Below are 21,989 nucleotides of genomic sequence, written 5' to 3'. Positions count from 1 at the left end.
CTGCAGACCTGCTTCACCGCCTGTGAAGCGACTCCCCTGCAGGTGGGGAGCCGGGGTTCGAACCGGGATCCTTATGCCGGTCCTTGTGCTTTGTGCCACCTGCGCTTAACTCATTGCACTACAGCCCGACTCCCTCAACTCCCTATTCTATAACTTCTTTATTAAGTCTCCTGTCAACAGGTATGTAGGTTACTTTTATATTTTGGCTGTTGTGAATAATGCAGCTGTGAACATAGGGGTGTATATATACTTTTGAATTAGTGTTTTTATGTCTTTTGGATATATCCTAAGCAGTGATGTTGTTGGATCATTATTAATCAATATTAATGCCTGAAATTGACCTGTAAAGTGAATCAGTGGTTCTGGAAATATGGCCAGTTCATAACTTGTGCTTGTGGTGACTGTCCATTGCCTAACACAGTGGTGTCTTTGCCTGGAAATACTTGCTTCTCCTGAGGGCAAACAACCTCTCACTGCAACCCTTCCCCTGCAGATAACCCTGGGAAAAGAGAGGCTGAAAGCATTATCAGTTCTTGCCAAGTGCAACAATGTGAGGTTCCATTTACCCTAAAAGAGTGAATGAATCCCTCAACATCCCCCTGAACTGGCCATCACAACATTGGGATTTTCTGTCTTGCTCAACATTGAGGATTTAAGTATCTCTTAGGATAATCTTTCGTTCTCTAGTGGTTATGGACATTGTCCTTATAAAAGACATCTTCTATGTGGATGATGTTTTGTTTAAGTCTGGCCTACCCCTACAGTCTCTGGTGTGACAACCAGACCACCAGACTGAGGTTAGAGTGCTGGGTGACTTACTGACAATGTTGTCAGCTTCTTCTGGCTCAGACTGCCTTGCTCAGTAACTACTGTGTGCTTCTGTAGGTACAGAGAAAGGGAATCTTCAGTGTTTCCCCAGTCTTTCTTAACTTGTAGGAGGCCACTTTAGAACTCAAGCCAGTGCTTAGTGATGCATTGATAGATAGCCTCTCGAAAGTGTCCTCACCCCATCCTGTGTTCCCATAGCACCAGCAAGACAGAAAGCTACTGCAGCCCTCTGAACCGAGAGGCCCTGTAAGGTTATCTAGAGCAGGGTAGGTAGAGGCATCTGTGGATATTTTTTTGTCCTTGCATTTTTTGGCAATAAAAATGGCCACTGAAGCATTCTCTGTATTTTCAAAACACACACACACACACACACACACACACACACACACACACACACACACACACACACACACACACACACACAATAAAGTAGATTGTTATAATTTGTTCCTCAAGTTAGGTATTCAAGGAAAGCATAAAAGTATGTGAGGCTTTTCTTTATCTGTTTGCTCAGTGACCTGTATCTTTCCACAAAATGTTAAAATGGAATTTATTTAGCCTAAAAATGGAAGTTAACTTTGCACTGATGGCTTGAGATTAGAGGTTTTTGTACATTGTGGAGTCAGAGGTAGCTACTAACTGTGATATCTAGTTTTATTATCTGTTGGTCTTGGCAGTACCTTTCTCTTCCAGGATGCATTCCCAGAATGGTTTGGTGTAACAAATGCAATCTTTGGAAGATTTTGGTTCTCTGTGGCTGAGATAAATATATGTCAACTTAGAGAAAGTTTGATTTTCTTCCATGAGTGAATTCCTAGAGAATTGCAACTGTAGAAAAATTAAAGGTTCAAATATAATAGAATGAAATTTCCCTGAAGTATTATGGTTTGAACCCTTAGTATTTTGGGTAATTGTTTTTAAAACAGAGACTTCTCATCAATGGGCTTGAGGTTGGCTGCCAGTACATTTAACACAGTGAAGATGAAGGGGTCAATTTAAAACTGCAGGTCCAGTTGCAACATAGTTGAGAAAACCCTTCTATTCAGGCTATCATTACTTGTTTGGGATCTATGAGACGGCAGCAGTTTGAGAAGAGGGGATTGTATAGTAGGATAGAGAGGATTTAGACTGTCATGCCATTTCCTGTCACACCTTTAAACACTCTGGATATAAAAATGACCATATACATATATACTAAGGTAGCTGAAGAGGTTGTTGGTGGTGGCTCATCTGGCAGAACGCATATTCCCATTCTTTTGAACCTGGGTTCAAGCCCCTAGTCCCCAACCAAATACACAAACTAGATTCCTAATCAGTGAGGAAGAGATTGTCCAAAAAAAAAAAAAAGAAAGAAAGAAATCAAAATTATAGAAAACTAATAAGATTAGAACTTTCAAAAGTCCATATTTAGAGAACAGCTTGGGAATAGCTGAAATGAAGTGAATTTTGAATGGTGATTGCTTTATTTTCATACTAGTTAATAAGTTAATGTGCCAAGTATCCTCTAACTTTTTTTGGAATGGTGAACAAATGGAGAGATGTGCTGAGTAAGTGTTGGAAGACAACATAACCCTTGGGCAAGGAGAAGGAATTTAAAGGAAGAGACCATGTGTTTATGATTAAGCTTGTAAAAGCTTGTATATAAACCCAATTAGTAACACTTTATATAAAGACAAGTGATAAAATCCATAATGTTTTCTTGGTCTTTTAAGGTTTTTTTTTTTTATTTTTATGGAAATGACATCAGCAAAAGGAGTTAGTTAGACAGGAAAAGGAAGAATGACTTTAGGGTATACTTGTCTATAATATGTCTATTTCATAGTTAAAAAGTCTGATGTGGGTTAGTGTAAAAGAAACATCAGAGGCAAGTCAATGAGGTTATGTTAATTCATTGCATTTCAAGAAGAGCAAATGTAAGAGAAAGCTTTTTAAGAGCCTTTGGGTAGATTGGGCTTAAATACTGTTTTTTGTTTCTTTAACTAGATTACCATTTGAATCTATGTCTGAAAATAACTAAGATGGTTCTTAGGGAGCAAAATGCTGTTTTTATTATCATTGTAGTGATGTCAGTCCAAACTAGATGATTATGGTGTGTGGAATCATCAAGGAAAACCAAATATTCTTTTTAATAAAACAATGGAGTTGGGATTTGTACATCTGCTCTCCAAAATCTGTTTTTTATAATATGAAACATGTGTAAATCACTAAAACTTTTACTAGACTGAGGGAAAATTCTTGTCGAGTGAATTAATTCTGGACCCCGGCAATGTAGAACAATGCAGAAAAACCTATTAAACCAAATGCCCATTTGTCTTCCTCTTACCTATAGGGCAGTTATTTTCATACTGCCAATTTGAGACCTTTCTAGGATGAGACACCAGAGTACTTCAGTCATGTGTAGTGCTGAGGATCTAACCCAGAACCTCTAACAGGGAGTGGATGATCTCTACCTGATGAGCAACCTTGAGGGCCACATTGTGATTAGCATTTAGAAAAAACCATGCAATATCTAAAATATGAGAGCACATTGTTTATAGTAATTCAGTATTATTCTGTGAATTGTGAACACACTGGTATGTGTGTGTACACACTGGTGTCTGCAATCATGATGTAAGATGCATTGTTTCTTTCTTTCTTTTTTTTTTTTCCCTAGAACTCTGGGGGCTGCTTTAGGCTTACATGGAAAATCTCACCACTAATAGCAAGGGTCAGACTAACTGCTCCAGGCGAGGGTGGTGTCTGATAGGGAGGACATCAGGATTGAACCACAGCTTCCTGGTTGCTTATTCTGAAACTGCACCTGCATTTTCAGCTACCTGAGTTTGACTGCTCCCCGCCCCAGATAAAGATGAAGATTCTTCCATTTATCATAATGCTCCTAACTGTTCCCTATTCTCTCCCTGGCCTGCACCTGACTCGGGAACTAAATGCAATGTTTGAACTACATAAGGAAATTCAATACATTAATTATTTGTTAGAAATACTGTTTTTGTAACAACTGTTTTTGAGGAATCATTCATATATTGTACAATTCACCCATAAAGTATACAGCTCATGTTTTCTAGTATGTTGACCGAGGTGTGTAACTGTCAGTTACTCTGAGAATAGTCCCGAAACCCTGTGGCTTTTATCTACCATCACCCTCCAGTTGATGGTGCATCTTCAACAGAATCCATCAGAGAAAATAGTAGCTTCTAGAATGACACATAGTCTCCAAATTTGTCTTGATCATTTATGTCTTTAGTAAAACTTGTATTTTAATATGTATCTCCAATTAATTACATAGAGATATTTTCATAAACTTTACATGTTGCTATGCTAATATATGATTTTGTTATCAAACTGATACTAATGTGTTAAGCATATGAAGTAGGAAAACTGATTTCCCCTTCCACATCCTGGTGGATCACTTTGGGTGTTGCTACCCCATGCTGATGCCCTCTGGTTTAGCATTTACAGCTTGGTTTGGTTTAGACTCACATGACCCCCTGCCTGCTCTCTCTACCTGTCCTCTAGTACCTTGCAACCTATTTCTTGTAAACTCTGGGTAACTTTCCTTGAGAGTTTCTCTTTTTCTTTTCTTTTTTTAATTTTAGGATTTTTCCTTTATTTTTTTTAAAGTTTTATCTATTTATTCATTTGTGTGTGTGTGTGTGTGTGTGTGTGTGTGTGAGAGAGAGAGAGAGAGAGAGAGAGAGAGAGAGACTCTCACAGTACTGCTTCTTATGAAGCTTTCCCCCTGCACCCTGCAGGTGGGGTCTGGGGTCTGGGGCTGGAGCCTTTCACACTGCAATGTGTGCACTTACCCACATCCTGAGCCCTGAGAATTTTCCCTTTCCTTTCCCTTTCCCTTTCCCTTTCCCTTTCCCTTTCCCTTTCCCTTTCCCTTTCCCCTTTCCCCTTTCCCCTTTCCCCTTTCCCTTTCCCTTTCCCCTTTCCCCTTTCCCTTTCCCTTTCCCCTTTCCCCTTTCCCCTTCCCCGTTTCCCCTTTCCCCTTTTCCCTTTCCTCTTCCCCTTCTCCCTTCCCTTCCCTTCCCTTCCCTTCCCTTCCCTTCCCTTCCCTTCCCTTCCCTTCCCTTCCCTTCCCTTCCCTTCCCTTCCCTTCCCTTCCCTTCCCTTCCCTTCCCTTCCTTCTTCCCTTCCCTTCCTCCCCCACCTCCTTCCTTCCTTCCTTCCTTCCTTCCTTCCTTCCTTCCTTCCTTCCTTCCTTCCTTCCTTCCCCTCTCTCTCTCCCTCTCTCTCCTTTTCATTCTTTCTCTCTCCTTTTCTTTCTTTCTTTCTTCCTTCCTTCCTTCCTTCCTTCCTTCCTTCCTTCCTTCCTTCCTTTCCTTCTTTCTCTCTCTCTTTCTAACATCAGTTCTGCTCTGTAGCTGTTCCCGGTATCTAGAGTGCCTTCTGTCTTCTTTCTGGTGGTCATATTTAAATTAGTGAAAATATAACCAGTTTTACCTTTTTTACCAGATTTCTTTAATTTTCTAAGCACTGTCAGGTGTTCCTACCTCTCCCTTTCCATAATAGCTTATTTCTGTTTTATAGTACACGATAAATTGTGAGTATACTAGATTTCAAGGATTGAACATCAGGCTGCTTATATTTTCAAAACTTTTATAAGCAAAACTGTGAAGATAATCTTCTGTAAGTCAATAGCTTCACTTTTCTACTTGTCTTCTTAGGATAGATTGTGAGAATGTCAATGTCATTCTTGTCATAGTTTTAAAGAAATCTAGACAAACATATTGAAGTGAGATTGTGGAGTGTCTTGACAATCAGAACAAACCAATCCTAAGCAGGAAAGCTTATTTATTGGAATAGTGCTGGTATCAGTCTGCTTGGGCTGTTGTAACAAATTATCACAAATTTAAGTTGCTTAAATAGCAGAATGTATTGACTCTTATTTCTGGATGTGAAAGTACAAAGTTAGGGTATTAATCTAGTTGATTCCTTTTGAAAACTTCAAAGGAAATGTCCCAGGCTTCTCTTCTCTTTTCTAGCTTTGTGGTATTCTCACATCTATATGGTAATATTCACATTTCCTCTTTTTATAAGAATACTAGTCATACTGGATTAAGGTGCTACCCTACCCTGGTATGACTTCATCTTAACCAGTTGCATCTGTGGTGACCTTATTTCTACATAAGGTCACATTTTGAGTTCTTAGGACTTAAACATGAATTTTCTTGGTGGGAGACATAATTCAACCTTACCATTATTGACACAAAATCAAACTTACAATTTATTTAGATATTTTATATACTTATAATAGTTATTTTTTTCTATTCAAGAACAAGGTAATATTTACATGTTTAAATAAGACTTGCTTATAACAATGTTAGTAATTAAATTTTATAGATCCATTTGGTTTAGACTACTTAGTAAAATAGTATCAGCAGAGTGAACTGTTTTAGGGGAACTAGGAATATGGGAATCTTGTATATAGTTGGCACTCCATAAGTATTGGTGTCCGCAGTTGGTATAGTAGCTGAGCTGGCAGAATGAAGGATTTGCGTGGCTTAGACTCTGGGTTCAACTGTGGCACCAAGTACGCCGGCGTGTTGGTCTAACACCTCTCTCTGTCTCTCTTTCCCTCTGTCTCTAACTTTTTTTTTTTAAGTATAAATGTTGAGTGAGATAACCTAGAAAGAGAAGTACCAGTACTGATAACCTAGAAAGAGAAGTACCAGTACTGAATCATCTCACTGATAGGTGGAACTTAAGAAGCAAGGACAGTAAGGGAAACATAAGGGGAAGGAGAGAAAAGGATGGGATGAAGCAGGGTGGGGTCCTGGTTTATGCTGGTTTATACATTGGGGTAGGCCTTTTGCCCTCAGACACCTAGACACCTATCACGGAGAGATGAGAGGTTGTACCTGTGTTTCAACAACAAGTGCACTATAAGCCATTACGCCCCAAATAGAATTTTAAAAAGATTGGTGACGGACTACACTTGCTGAATAGAGGGAGTACAAAATTAATTAGTAACACTGAAAAATTCAGTTTGAAAATGCATAGTTTGTAGGAGCTGTTGCTGTGTAATTTAGGGGCACATGCTTTAGTTAGCCTGAATTGTTGGTTAGTATGAGAGACAACTTTAAGCTTGACACTTCTCTCTTTCTGTTGCTCATCATAGAGGAAGTATAGGACCTGAAACACCATCATGGAACATAACATAAGCCTATTACTACCAAGTCCTCTTTTTTCCCTCCTTTGTTGCTCTTTAGATGTACAGATGAGTGGGATTATTTATATTGTATGGGAGAAAGAAGAACCGTCCTAGAAAGGCAGAAAGGCTAATGAATTTAAAATACCTCCTATGATCTAAAGGAAACTCAGACCCACCTCCTGCATACCTTATTTCACTTCACCTGCTGGGAGTTTACCCTCCTCCTGGGCTCTCTCATCCCCAGTTGAGTGGCTGCAGGTTCATTATTATATGAGGATTGATCTATTGTGTCAACACTCAAGAGTTCATAGCCCCTGAGCTCCTGTGTTTCATATAGGCTCTCTAATCTTACAGATGAAAGCAGAAATATTTTCAGTTCTGAAAGCCCAGGAGAAACCCTTTGTGATTCCTAGATCTATAGTGCCTGGTTTCAAATAGTTGCCTTGATGTTTGCTTCCTTATTAATAATTCTCTGCTCAAAGCTTCTACCTTCAGGCTAGCTAGCACTGCAATTCAATTATTACATAGTTTCATTTTCTTTCTGTTTTATTATTCAGCATGAGAATTTGTCTTTTTTTGCTAAGGTGTCACATCTCCTGTTCTATCCGTTTATACCTCTTCCAAATTTCTCAGTTCTAGGAAGCCCCTGTGGCTTAAGGTTTATTTCTATAGGGAGTCCTTACTGGACACATTACTTCCTCCTAAACCCTGAGACAAAATTCCTTTCCTTCTGAGGATTAAGCAACCTGGTCCTTGCTTGCTGCTTCCTCCAGAGTTGTAGTTTCTAGGGCCTGTCCTATCCATTATGTAAAAATAACTGAAAAAGAAAGAAAGAGGAGAAAGGGATAGAAAGGAAGGAAGAAAGAGGAGAAAAAGAAAGACAGAGAGGAAGGAAGGAAAGGAAAAGGAAAAGGAAAGAAAGGAAGGAAGGAGGGGGTGGGAGGAGGGATGGAAAGGGGGAAGAAAAAGGCAGAAGTGTGCTTTTGCTTCTATGACAAACATTGCCTGCTTCTTCTGTATTCTTATGCTGGTCCTTGAAGTTATTTCCTAGTTAATTTGTTGTGTAAAGTCCTAAGATATCTGGGATTTTAGCTGTCCTTAACCCTCATTCAGAGACTTTGCCCTGTTTCTTTTCCATAGCCCTATTTACAGCTGTTGCACCTGGATTCCTCCACTGTAGTTAACCTAGGATAAGGATCCCGGTTCGAGCCCCCGGCTCCCCACCTGCAGGGGAGTCTCTTCACAAGCGGTGAAGCAGGTCTGCAGGTGCCTATCTTTCTCTCCTCCTCTCTCCATTTCTCTCTGTCCTATCCTACAACAAAGACATCAATAACCACAATAATAACTACAATAACAATTTAAGAAAGCAACAAGGTCAACAAGAGGGAATAAATAAATAAATTTAATAAAAATAAAATAAAATGCATACAGTCCCCTGCCTAGGCTTTGGGAGCACTTCATTGCCACCAGACCTACAAGTTGTTATGCACGCTCAATTTGAAACTCTTTTGGCAGAGGAGGGGATGATTAATTGGCAATAAATCCAAAATAGGGTGTTAGCTTCAAAAATGTGAATTCAACTACATGTGAGAGCTTTGTGTCATTGTGAAAGCTCAAATTCCTTATGCTTCCTATTAAGGGTTGACCTGCACACAGCTCTCAGGGACTACATTAATTCCTACAATTACTGTGGATAAAGAAAGATACTCAGAAGATTGTGGAAGGACACCACAGAATTGTGTGCAGGCAATGGAAGGAAGCTTTTACTCACCTTTACAGTACCCATAGTGCCTTGCATGTTTTAGTTGCCTAGTAAATATTTGTGTGGATACTTCAGTGCATTGTATGCTATGGGAGATTATTTACACCCTTCCTAGTTCGTGATATTCTGTGGGGTTGCTGACAAAAGATAGGCACTCATTTGTAGCTGGTTGGCAGGTGACCAGATGGTCTTCTAAAAGGATTGCAGAAACAAGAGGACTTTCCACCCCACACCTGCCCCAGGGCTAGGGTTACCAGTCTCTTAAGGTTTGTCAGAAGGACAGGGAGAAAATGGTGTTTGTTATCTTTAATGTAAAGCACTTCTTATCTTTTATTTTGCCTTAATTTGCTTTGAACATTAAGTTGGTTATCTCATAGTTTTTGCTAAGACTTCTATTCACCTATTTTTAATTTTTTCAGGATGCTTGTCTTATTGCTTGTATGACCTCTTTCTACACTGACAATTTTGTTATTTGTTTATTTTTAATTTTTTTTGCTACTTAAAGTTTAATTCATAGAATGAATTTCCTGCCTGAGTGCCTCTACTTGTAATATCTAGCCTTTTCTCTGGAAGAAACATCCTTTCCTTTTCTTGCCCTCCTCTTTCTTCCATCTCTTTCCTTGTGCTGTCAGTTCTGATACTCGTAATTGGTCAGCTCCTTCTTGCCCACTTGTCATAGCAAAGTTTAAATACCACTCCTTTGTGGAATCCATCACAGATCTACTCTCCTACTTTATGTAAGCCCCTTGTTCCAATTAGTCTCTTCTATAATTGCTTTTGTGTCACCTTCATGGCCCTACCACAGTCTGCAAGTAAATGAATAATGTTGTGTTTTTTTTTTTAATCCATTACTACAATGTACTGGTCAGACTGGAGCATAAAATTGAGGTAATCTCCTGTACCCCATAACAATTCTGGGGCCATGCTCCCAGAGGGATAAAGAACAGGAAAGCTTTCAAGGGAGCAAGTGATGGAAATTGTGTGGAGTTGTACTCCTCTTGACCTGTGGTCTTGCTGATATTTTTATCTTATAAATAAATTAAAAAAATTGTTTAGTCTCTTTTTTAATAAATAAGGAATGAGAGGGGACCGGGCTGTAGCGCACAGGGTTAAGCGCACATAGTATAAAGGCAAAGGCCTGTGCAAGGATCATGGTTGGAGCCCACAGCCCCACCACCTGCAGGGGGTTCCTTTACAAGAGTTGAAGCAGATCTGCAGGTGTCTTTCTCTCCATATCTGTCTGTCTGTCTGTCTGTCTGTCTATCTATCTATCTATCTATCTATCTATCTATCATCTTCCCCTCCTCTCAATTTCTCTCTGTCCTATCAAAAATAAATAAATAAATTTTAAAAATGGCACAGGAGCAGTGGATTCATAGTGTAGGTGTGGAGCCACACCGATAACCCTGGAAACAAACAAAAAAGGAAGTTAGAGATTTCTTGGATCACTGTTTTATTAGAACAAATCCAATTTTCTTTTCTGCCACTTGCACTTAATTTTTTTAAAATGGGTCTGAGGAGATAGCATAATGGTTATGTGAAAGACTGTCATGCCTGAGATTTTGAGGTCCCGGTTCAGCCAGCAGTACTGTCATAAGCTGGAGCTGAGCGACACTCTTGTCTGTCTGTCTCACTTTTGTAGCTCTCTCAGTAAAATAAATAAGAATATATATATTTTTAAAAATTGTATGCATTTACTAATTGGAAATTAATAAAAATTGAGTTTTTTTTTTTAAATAAGTGGCTGATTAAAAGGTAGAGAGACTGCAATCTGGGAGAAGAAAGCTACATATCCAGGAGTAAGTGTGATCAGCTGTTCACCCTGTGCTGAGATGGTCCACCTTTCTCTCCTCCCTTCCTGATTTCTTTGTCAGCCCTGGGAGAAATCAGCAGCATTCAGAGATTCCTCTGAGTGTGTGTCAGTGTGGTGTGTCTAGTGGTAGTACATGGCCCTTTACTTTCTTTTTTAATGTTGTAGTTATTGTTGTTGTTATTGATGTTGTCGTTGTTAGATAGAACAGAGAGAAATGGAGAGAGAAGAGGAAGACAGAGAGGGAGAGAGAAAGATAGACACCTGCAGACCTGCTTCACCGCCTGTGAAGCGACTTCCCTGCAGGTGGGGAGCTGGGGGCTTGAACCGGGACCCTTATGCTGGTCCTTGTGCTTTGCGCCACGTGCGCTTAACCTGCTGCACTACTGCCGGCAAGCGCATGTGGCGCAAAACGCAGGGACCGGCGTAAGGATCCCGGTTCGAGCCCCCGGCTCCCCACCTGCAGGGGAGTCACTTCACAGGCGGTGAAGCAGGTCTGCAGGTGTCTATCTTTCTCTCCTCCTCTCTGTCTTCCCCTCCTCTCTCCATTTCTCTCTGTCCTATCCAACAACGAATTGCGTCAACAAGGGCAATAATAATAACCACAAGGAAGCTACAACAAGGGCAACAAAAGGGGGAAAAAAATGGCCTCCAGGAGCGGTGGATTCATGGTGCAGGCACCGAGCCCAGCAATAACCCTGGAGGAGGGAAAAAAAAAAAAATTTATTTATAAAAAGGAAACATTGACAAAACCATAGGATAAGAGGGGTACAACTCCACACAATTCCCACCACCAGACCTCTGTATCCCATCCCCTCCCCTGATAATCTTCCTATTCTTTAACCCTCTGGGAGTATGGACCCAAAGTCATTGTGGGATGCAGAAGGTGGAAGGTCTGGCTTCTGTAATTGCTTCCCTGCTGAACATGGGAGTTGACAGCATGATCCATACTCCCAGCCTGTCTCTCTCTTTCCCTAGTGGGGAAGGGCTCTGGGGAAGCAGAGCTCCAGGACACATTGGTGAGATTGTCTGTCCAGAGAGTCTGCTTGGCATTATGCTAGCATCTGGAACCTGGTGGCTGAAAAGAGAGTTAACATACAAAGCCAAACAAATTGTTGCACAGTCATGGACCTAAAGGCTGAAATAGTGCAGATGAAGAGTTGGGGGGGTTCTCCATTTTGTAGATAACTAGTAGGCATATTTTAGTTATATTCCAAAGGACCTATGGCTATACTACTTTTTTTTCTTTTTCTTTTTTCCCCTGAGCCTGAAATCTGATATACCAATGGATCCAAGTTATTGTCTGGGGAGATGATACCATGGCTGGAAAAGGGACAGAAAAGGGAAGAGAGTAGCTCCCTAATATGGGAAAGGTGTATAAATATTGTTGACTATAAACTCCATTGATTTGATGTGATCTCGGGCCCATATTCAGCTTAGGAGCCTATGTGACCTCTGCATCCCTATAGATCTGAGCTCACATTCTGTGGTTATGAGTAGGAACATTCCAAGCTGCCTCAATATCAACCCATCTTCCTCAGGTGTAGCATAGAGTATGTTGTCCATCCTCCCTTTGGAGGATGGAACATTCTCTACCATTGTTGATCCAAGTTGAGGGCAAGGTCCTATGGGGGCCCACAAAGGGGTCTATTGTGTTGTTCCTGATAGAGATGACTGGTAACAATGGAGAGAGGGATTTATTCAAGGTCTAGGCCCATCATGTCTGTTTGGGAATCTCAGGACTCCCCGAATAGGGCCCCAGCTGATGGGGTGGACATGGCCCTTTTCTAACAGATAAAGTAGGGTCAGAGCTGGAGCTATGCAAGGTGTGTCAGCTTCCCAGCAGGTTGTTTGCTTTTCTTTTCTTTTCTTTTCTTTTCCTTTCTTTTCTTTGTTGCTTTTATTTTCCTTTTTTAAAATTAGTGACTTAATATTGACTTATAAAATTACATGTCAACAAGGGCATAATTCCACATCGCTCCCAACAGCAGAGTTCTGAACCCCCAATTCCTCCATTAAACCACTGCGGTTTTCCAAGGTTGCAGACATGGATTAACTAGCATCTCTACAACTATCTGTCTACATTTGTACTTAATTGCCCCCTTTTTCTTCCAGGTCCTGACCTCTCTTCCCTTCCAGGCCACTCATGACCCTATTTACTACATTCAGATGTCCCTTCCTCTTTCCTCCCCTCTGCGGGTCCTGATGAAGCTAGAGTTCAGAGCCCTCTTCTTCCTCTTATCACTTCTCCCCCACTAGAAGTATGGATCAAAATAGTTTTTGGGGAGCAGAAAGTAGGAGTTCTGGCTTTTGTAATTGCTTCTCCACTGGACTTGGGCATTGGCAGGTTGATTCATACCCCTTCTACTCTCCCCAGCCCCAGCAGGCTGTTTTCTAGAGAGCTCTTGGGAATCTGAACTGAGCATTAATCTGTTTTCTCACTTTGTAGCTGTTTACTAAGCATGCTTGGTGAGAAAATGGGTCTCGCAAGTCCTGCTCTGCACAAGTTCTGCACCAAATGCTTTGATGCCACAGAAAATATATTCTTTACTGTTCTCATCTCTCTATGTGTGCACTCACATGAGTGTACTTGTGTGCATGCATGTCACATGTGGTTAGATTACTAAAATACTTCTTTTTTGACTAATTTGCTGGGATTATTGACATGCATGCTATAGAAACAGTCATAAAATATATTATGTTCCTCTGCCGACTTGAGTGTTATAAATATTTCTGTGTACCTGCAATATAATTTTTCACATTTGAAGGAAAAAGTAGCTGAGACTTCTGAAAGATGGAAAAAGGGGCAGCTGCTATTAATTACAGTGTTCCAAAGTGTGGTTTCCAATGAGAAAATGACTTGTTATTTAATGCACCCAACAATGTAGTGAGCAAATTCTGGTTGACCACATCTGGGTGTGATCCCCCTTGACCCTGAGAGGAGAGAGGTGAGCCAGGAGTGATGAGGTTGGAACTAGCCCATGAGGCAGGGAGGGCGGGATGAGATTGCAGAAGTGGAGAGAGATAACTGCTTGAGTTGGTCCTTGGAGCTGGCATGAGTGTTAGGGGAGGACACTGTGCTAGTCCAGTGGCGCAAGGCCAGCTGCACATGATCAGTAGTTGGCCCTTCAAATCATCTACTAAGAATGTGGCTTGAAGTATCTCAGTTCTTTTAAGGTGGTTGGCATAAATCTTCTTTTTGCTTTACTTCATACAAAGCCCACAGTAGTTCTTTTGGGGAAAAAAACAAAAAAAAACAAAACAGTGGAGGGAATGGTGAGCCTTATGTACATATGATGGTATGGAAACTATACTCCTAAAATTTCAAAATCCACACAGAATTTTTTTTTAAGATGTCCAAAAGGAAACTAACTAAATAGCCATACTGAAAACTTGCTGATGAAGACTTCTGTACTTGCCTGCTTGATTCACCACACAAATAAGTGAAATGATCTGAGTTTGGTGAATTATTCAAGTCCTAAATTAAATGCTTTGGTTATTCTGTAATGTCAAGAATTTTGTTAATCATTCTGATTACATCAACGTGTTGCTATGGATGGACTCTATAGCTTTTCAGATTAGCTTCCCAATGGTATTAGCTTCTTTTTTTTAATGTTTTTTATATTTATTTTATTTATTTATTCCCTTTTGTTGCCCTTGTTGTTTTATTGTTGTAGTTATTATTGTTGTTGTCATTGTTGGATAGGACAGAGAGAAATGGAGAGAGGGAGGAGAAGACAGAGAGGAGGAGAGAAAGATAGACACCTGCAGACCTGCTTCACCGCCTGTGAAGCGACTCCCCTGCAGGTGGGAACCGGGGTTTGAACCGGGATCCTTATGCCGGTCCTTGTGCTTTGCGCCACCTGCGCTTAGCCCGCTGCACTACAGCCCGACTCCCTGGTATTAGCTTCTGACCTGCCTCCAAACACATAAAACCTCCTCATTCTTTTAGTACTACTGGTGTAATTATTTATCTACCTAAAAAGTTTATATTTTAGCATATTTCTCTTTCTTTTGGCAGAATCAGGGCTTCATGTACGATAGGGACACACACATGCGCGCGTGTGTGTGCGCGCGCACACACACACACACACACACAGAAATATGTCATAGCATCAAACCTTCCTTTGTTGACAAAGCACCCCCCAAGTGGTGCACAGGCTTGAACCTGGGTTGCATGTATATGGCAATGTAGGCATCCTACCTGGTGATTTTGTTAGATTTTTAGAATATCAGTGGAATAGCTTGATTAATACTGTTAACTACACTAGCGATTTGTCAGAGTATTTGGTCTATCAAAAAAAGAAAAACTTAGGATTCTTTTTATATTTATTTATTTATTTATTTATTTATTTATTCCCTTTTGTTGCCCTTGTTTATCATCATTGTTGTTGTTGCTGCCATTGTTGGATAGGACAAAGAGAAATCGAGAGAGGAGGGAGAGAGAAAGACACTTGCAGACGTGCTTCACTGCCTGTGAAGCGACTCCCCTGCAGGTGGGGAGCCGGGGGCTTGAACCAGGATCTTTACGATGGTCCTTGTGCTTTGTGCCACCTGCGCTTAACCCGCTGCGCTACCGCTGGACTCCAGAAACTTCGGATTCTATGGAAGTGTAAGCTTTATCATGACTAGGCTTTTATCTTTCACATAGCTTACTATCAAATTTTATAGTTTGCACAGTATAGTTTTACTAGCAGAGAAAAATGATCATCAAATAGATTTTTTATTTTTGTAGTTTTCAGAGATCTATACAACTTTGGTCCATTTTCTTATTTTTTTTTTATAATATAATTGTTATATATTTTGTGTGGCATTTTCTTGTTCAAAGTACAACTTTAGATTCCTTGTCTTATAAGCAGCTAGTTAGACAGTGGCTGTCTTTTTCTTTTTTTATAGCTAAAATTAGCTTTATTATCACAGTGGTCTAGAATTAAAACAGTGCTGTATGTCATGGACAACCACTTTTTTAACAACCAGTGTTGTAGCTTTGATGAAGACCCACTAAGGCAGAAGGAGGTAAAAGATTATTCTTTTATTAGTTGACTGTATAACAAAATACTCTTATTGTTATAGCTGCTTAACAAATTACCCCAGACCTTAATGGCTAAACACAATTACAGAATTAATTATACTCGCAAGCCTGTAGTTAGGTCAGAGTTCTGTGAGGATAGCTGGTTTCAGCTTCACTCCACAGGAGCTAGGACAGCTCTAAGACGGGTGGTTGGAATCAGCCCTAATGCACTTGCTTGTGTGTCTTGTGTTTAATAGTGAAGGTCAGTTGGTACTGTTACTGTGGTACCTACATGTGACCTCACCATGGTAGCCTGGGTTTCTCACAAGATGGGGGCTGGATTTCCTGGACAAAGACCATATCCTGCTGTTATATTAGAAAGGGGGGTGGTTGGCCCACATTCTAGCACTACAGTAAGACTATCAGAGCTTAGGAGCACAAAAGGCAACTGGTTATCACCAACCTAGAAAATCTGAATTTATTCATTAATTAGAAACTTGATTTTAATTAATGAATTTAGAAACTTAATTAATTAGAAAAATATATGCATTTTCTCTACAAGAGACACAACATACCTGTTTGGTTTATAGGACACAACAACTCTCAATTTAGATCTGTTTTCTAAAAGGTTTTAGCTTTCAGTTGTCATTTTTATCTTACCTCCACAATCTTTTTGATCTTAATTTGGTTATTATACATTTTATTATCTTGCCTTATAAAAATAAAGCAGATGTTTTTCATCATACCACCACTTTGAGAAATGACTTTATTTTAAGAAGAACTAACATTTATTGATCAGTTGTTATGTTCCAGGCACTATTATTATTAGTAACATGTGATGTAGATAGCCCATCTATGCTCCCAATAGGATTATGAGGCAAGTAGTGTTATTATTTTTTTATTTAATAAATGAGGAAACAGTGGTTTGAGACAATTAGATAGCTTACTCCAAATCATACAACTATTAAGTACTGGAGCTGAGTTAATACAAGGGCAATTAGATAATTTGGCTCTAGAATCAAAGTTTCTAGTCACGGTGAAGATACAGAATTTGTGAAAAGTCTAGGCTTTGTTGTTGTTGTTGTCATTGGGCCACTATTGCTCCACCTCAGATAGAGAGAGAGAGGGAGAGAGATACCAAAGCAACAAAGGTTGCTCCAATGTAGTAGGGCCAAACTTGAGCGTGGATTGCTCACATAGCAAAGCATGTCCACTATCCAAGTGAGCTATTTTGCCAGTTCAGAGCCTAGGTAGGCCTTTGTCTTCTTTCTATTTCCTCTAAGATATCACATGATGCTGTGAGAAGTTATATCAATCAACTTTAAAATATTTGAAAATAATTTAAGGATATTTGTAGCAGACACTACAACGAGCACATGGGAGATTTAAAAAAATCTCTACAACATCATATTTTCTCTTAAGAACATTGCAATTATAGTAAAGATAGTAAAGCAAGAATATAACTAGAATACAATCCAAAGAACTGACTAATGCATAAGAAATTATGACATGGGGGAACTTCGGAGAAATGAGCAAGGGCTATGCTTTGGAAATAATCAACAGTTAATAAATGTTATACAGAAATGAAATGAAATTTTCATCAGGTCTTGAGTGACCCCTGAGTAACAGGTAACTCCTGGCATGTAAGGGAAACAATCGATAGTCATTGTGGATGTGAATAAGGAGAAAGTGGGAGCCAAGACTGGGAAGGTGAGTTTACGCTGAGTATCTGAGAGTCTTTTCTGAAGATCAGGCTGAGAAAGTTGGGCTTTTTCCTGAGACAATGGGGAACAGTTGAACAGAACTGAACTGGACAGTGGAAGGCATTTGCATGAAATTGCATTAACTTTTGAAGTCTGCTTTGCCACTCAGTTTCTGTTTAACCTGCATAAGTTACCTTCTAGTTCTCAGTTATAAAATGGGGCTAACATATTGACCTCACAGGGCTTATAAAGAATGATACACTGTATGTAGAGCTCTAATATAATGAGTAACATTTAAGCACTGTATAAATGATAATTCCTGGTGGACTTTCTTATCATACATTATTTTGATGACTATGGCTGGCTTCATGGCAACTATTATAAGAATGAATTAATATTTTAACACTTTGAATGAATTAGAAAAGTTTACTTTATGACTGTCGTTTCAAGGGAAGCATAGTCTAAAGTAGAATAAATTAATCTGGGTAGGAAGGAGTTAAAACTTATGGGTGCTGGTTCAGTCTTTAGAGGCTCAGAGATATTTGATGAGTGGAGAACAGAGGGGTTGAGGTCTGGACCAAGGACAGAGGTGGTTCTGCTTATAGGGAAACCTATGCCTGGGCCACAACAGCATTTAAGAAAGAGGTGGGAAAGATTGTAATACTGTAGTGGTTATTGGAGGAGAGAAGAAGCTTAGGAGATGTGGGTAAAGGGAGCATTTTGATAATGGCATGAGTACTATGTTGGTGTGTGTGATGAGTCTTAGAAACAGATAGAATGTGAAACTATACCCTTATGTCATACTTATACATTATGTCATACTTATACATTATGTCATGCTCTTTCATAATCGTACATCAATTAAAAAAAATAAAGAAGGAGGAAATCGGAAAGTGATAGATGGCATAATACATGTTAAGACAAGAGGAAAGCTGAAGAGGCTGGTTTTTATTTCTGGAGGAGTTTAATTTTTCCACCCATTTCATTGTGCTAATACTTAATAAAGGTAAGATTTTCACTCTAGGGTTGGTGAAATAGCTCATTTGGATAGTAAGCTGCTTTACCTTTAACTCTTTCTCTGCCTCTCTGTCTTAAAAAAAAAAAAAAAGAGAAAGAAATAAAAGATTTTTTTACCTACAAGGTAAACTCAAGATCATGACATTCCAAAAATGAGAAGTTGGTTACTTGAGATTCACAGAGCTATCAAATCGATTCCCAGGCATCTTCAGTGACAGAAAGAAGCAGGAACAGTGCCAGTGGGTTCCAGAACCCTGTGAGCCCCAACTTGGTGGGAACACCTCCCTGATTGATCTGCCAGCTCAACTCAGTCTTTGGAAAGAGTCACCTGCTTTGGTCTCAAGTTCTCTGCCCACTAGCCTGCCTTTGGGTCATTTGTGTGCTATTATGAGTGACAGAGAAGGTGTGTCTTTTTTTAGCTTTTCCTTTTGTAGATAAGTCTTTCATTTCACTTTGTATAACTATTGATTGATGTTTAGAGTCAAAGTGACACATGCATGATGGTGAGGAAACAGGCAGCTCTGAGGAACTTCCTGCTGTCCCCAGTTTTCCTGACTGTGGTAGGCACTGCCCATAGGGCCTGTGGCTGTGGCTGGCTTTGGCTTTTCTGTTTGTTTTTTTCCAAGCAAATAAATTGTTTTTGGGTGGATTTCTGCAGATGTCTCTGAACTTGTTTGATGGTCAAGTTGCAACTGTGTGTGTATAGTTTGATGGAAATAGCAACAGCCAGCATTTATATATTAGTTACCGTGTATTATCTTCTGAGTGATAGTACTTCCTAAGTTCCTATTAATTCATTGTCTCTTTGAAAAAAAAATATTATGAGGTGGTATTTTTTGGCCACTTACCATCTACTGATGGTCAGATTGAACTGGCTCTTGGGATTCTCATATAATTGCAAGTTTCCCTTTAGCAATAATTGTCAGGAAATGTTGAAAAAAGGAAAAAAAAAGGGGGGGTGAAGGCTTCTTATTTATAAGATCTGGAAAAACATCAAACTGGAGGCCACACTGAGGGGATAGGGACAGAGAAAGAAGAAAGAACATATACATCAGCTGGAATTCTACACTTATTGAAATCGAGGGATTAGAGTTTAGGGTTCTGAAGGCTTCCTCTTTATTGGTAAACATGAAAAATAAGAACAGAAATAAACCACAAGTTGAAAAAGTAGACAGAAGGAAAAAGGAAAAAGGAAAAATGAAACACCAGGCTAAATTGGGCTGTTACTCAAATCAACCAGGACATGCAAAAACCAAGAGTTTCCTGAACTGGGGAGAGATATGTAGAGGAGAGCACAGGAATTGCATACATGAAGCCTCAGATTCCATCTTGCCATCTTTCTGCACCACATATACCAGAGCTGAGCAGTGCATGTGCGTGTGTGTGTGTGCATGCACACCCCTTTATTTTTATTTGATAGGACAGAGAGAAAGTCAAAGGGGAGGGGGAATAGAACTGCTTATTGTTTATGAAGCTTCTGCCCTGAAGATAAGGACTGACTGGGGTTTGAACCCAGGTCCTTGCACATAGTTGACATGCTGCTCAACCAGGTGTACCACCACCCAACCTCTTCTCTTTCTTTTTCCTTTTTCTTTTCCTTTCTTTCTTTCTTTCTTTCTTTCTTTCTTTCTTTCTTTCTTTCTTCTTTTCTTTCTTCCTTTTGGATAGGACAAAAATTGAGAAGGGAGGGGAAGATAGGGAGAAAGATAGAAAGATAGACACCTCAATGCCTGCTTCACCACTTGTGAAGCAATCCCCGTTGGTGGGGAGCTGAGGGCTTGAACCAGGGTCCTTGTTCAGGTCCTTATGCTTTGTACTAGGTGCACTTAACCCGGCGCACCACAGCCTTGCCCCTCTTTCTCTTTCTTTCATGAAAATCAGTTAGGGCCAGGTGGTGGTATATTCTGTAAAGTGCAGATATTACCATGCTTGAGGACCTGAGTTGGGTCTAGCCCCTGGTCTCTACCTGCAGATAGGGAAGTCTCCCAGGTAGTGAAGCAGTGATGCAGGTGTCTGTCTATCAAAAACGAAAAAGGCCACTGGAGTGGTAGATTAGTGGTGCAGACACTGAGTCCCAGCAATAACTCTGGTGGCAATAAAAATAAATTAAAACACCAGTCAATCAGTCAATCATAAAACAAATGTTTTTCATCAGGAGGAGGTACCCTGACTACACAGCCTTGGTGACAATGATTTTATTCCAGCTAGAAAGTAGATACCTCAGCTTCAAAACTTAAGTCAGGCACTTACATTACAAAAAGAAAAGGCCCCAATTGAGTTTACACTACAGTAAGCACTATTGTTACCTATAATGTACAAATGTGGAAACTGTGACAGAGAATAGTTAATTCGAACTTGTCCACAGCCAGGATAAAGAGGCACAGAGTTTCAAATCCTACTGGTTGTTGTCTAAGAGCAATGCTGGGTGCAACTTGTTGGACTTATTTCTTTGACTACCAAGGAGACCTCACCTCGTTTGCTATATTAATTCTTTTGTGAAACGCACTTGGCTGTTTTCTTAGCTGACATTTCCTTTAAAAAGGGGAAAAGAAGGGGTGGTGGGTGGTGGCACACCCAATTAAGTACACACAGTACTCTGTGGAGGGACCTGCCCAAGGACGCTGGTTCGAGCCCTGCCTCTCCACCTGCAGTGGGGACACTTTATGAGTGAAGCAGGTGTCTATCTTTCTCTCCTTCTCTTATCTTCCCCTCCCCCCTCAATTTTTCTTTGTCTTTATCAAATAAAATAGAAGGAAAAAAGAAAAGAAAAGGAAAAAAAGGTTGCCAGTAACAGTGAATTCGTATGCAGCTACTGAGCCCTAGTGATAACCCTGAAAGGAGAAAAAAAAAAAAAAAAAGGAAAAAGGTGCAAGGCATAAAATAAAATGACAGATATTTTAAGGGGCTCTGTTTCCGTTTGATCTATTGGCATTTAATCTGCCTGAATAGAATATAGCAATAGAATATAGAATATAGTCTTAGCTTACTCATATTGCCTTAGGCTTTCTATCAGTATGACAAACTGGCACAAAAATAGTAGACAAGAAAAACAGAGCTTACCAGGGCTGCAGCTTAATTTTGATTAGGTCCTTAAATGTTTGGCAGTTTCAGTTGGGAATCCCACAACACAAACTGGATTTTTCTTGGGGGAGGGGAGTTTAGAATTTTGAAAGCCATCAGCAAAACATCAAGCCATGTGGCATTTTCCTTTCATATGCTGTCCCTATGCTTTGCACAAGAATACTTAACCTTAGTTTAAAGATACAAAGGAGACAAGTCCTCAAGACCCAAGTTAAGATCCTAATGAAATGAATACATGCAGACCATGGCCCTTCATCAGGATCTAGACCATGATTGATTGTTCAGCAGGACAGACTAAGTCAGTAGCATGTTTTTGGACAGTTTGAGAAGACCAACCTATTTAGCATTCTGGCCAGAGCAGCCACGGGAGGCTGCTGCTTCAGGTCTACGTGTTCGCTTTGCCTGATAATTATAAAGGAATCTGTGGACATCTGGCTGATGGAAAACCTGACTTGAAAGCCTGCTGAACTTTGGATGTGTGCAGCCCCAATATCTGGTGTGGGGACTTGAGTTGGGGGTGAAGTCTGTTGCAGTATGTTTGGCATCTGTATATTAGGTCCTAGAATATTCTTTTCAAGTTGTTTGTGTTGGTCCCAGGTGACTTGTATCCTTTAGGA

At 40.0% G+C, this 21,989-nt stretch overlaps 1 protein-coding gene across 22 annotated transcripts in view; it reads left to right on the top strand.

The window, feature by feature from the left end:
- LIMCH1 (LIM and calponin homology domains 1) overlaps window positions 1-21,989 on the top strand; it is a 390,588-nt gene that overhangs the window by 106,468 nt on the left and 262,131 nt on the right. The gene's annotated exons all lie outside the window — the stretch shown is intronic.

This window comes from Erinaceus europaeus, chromosome 3, assembly GCF_950295315.1.
Source record: "Erinaceus europaeus chromosome 3, mEriEur2.1, whole genome shotgun sequence".
NCBI classification, from domain to species: domain Eukaryota; kingdom Metazoa; phylum Chordata; class Mammalia; order Eulipotyphla; family Erinaceidae; genus Erinaceus; species Erinaceus europaeus.
This window is presented reverse-complemented; position numbering and strand designations above follow the sequence as displayed.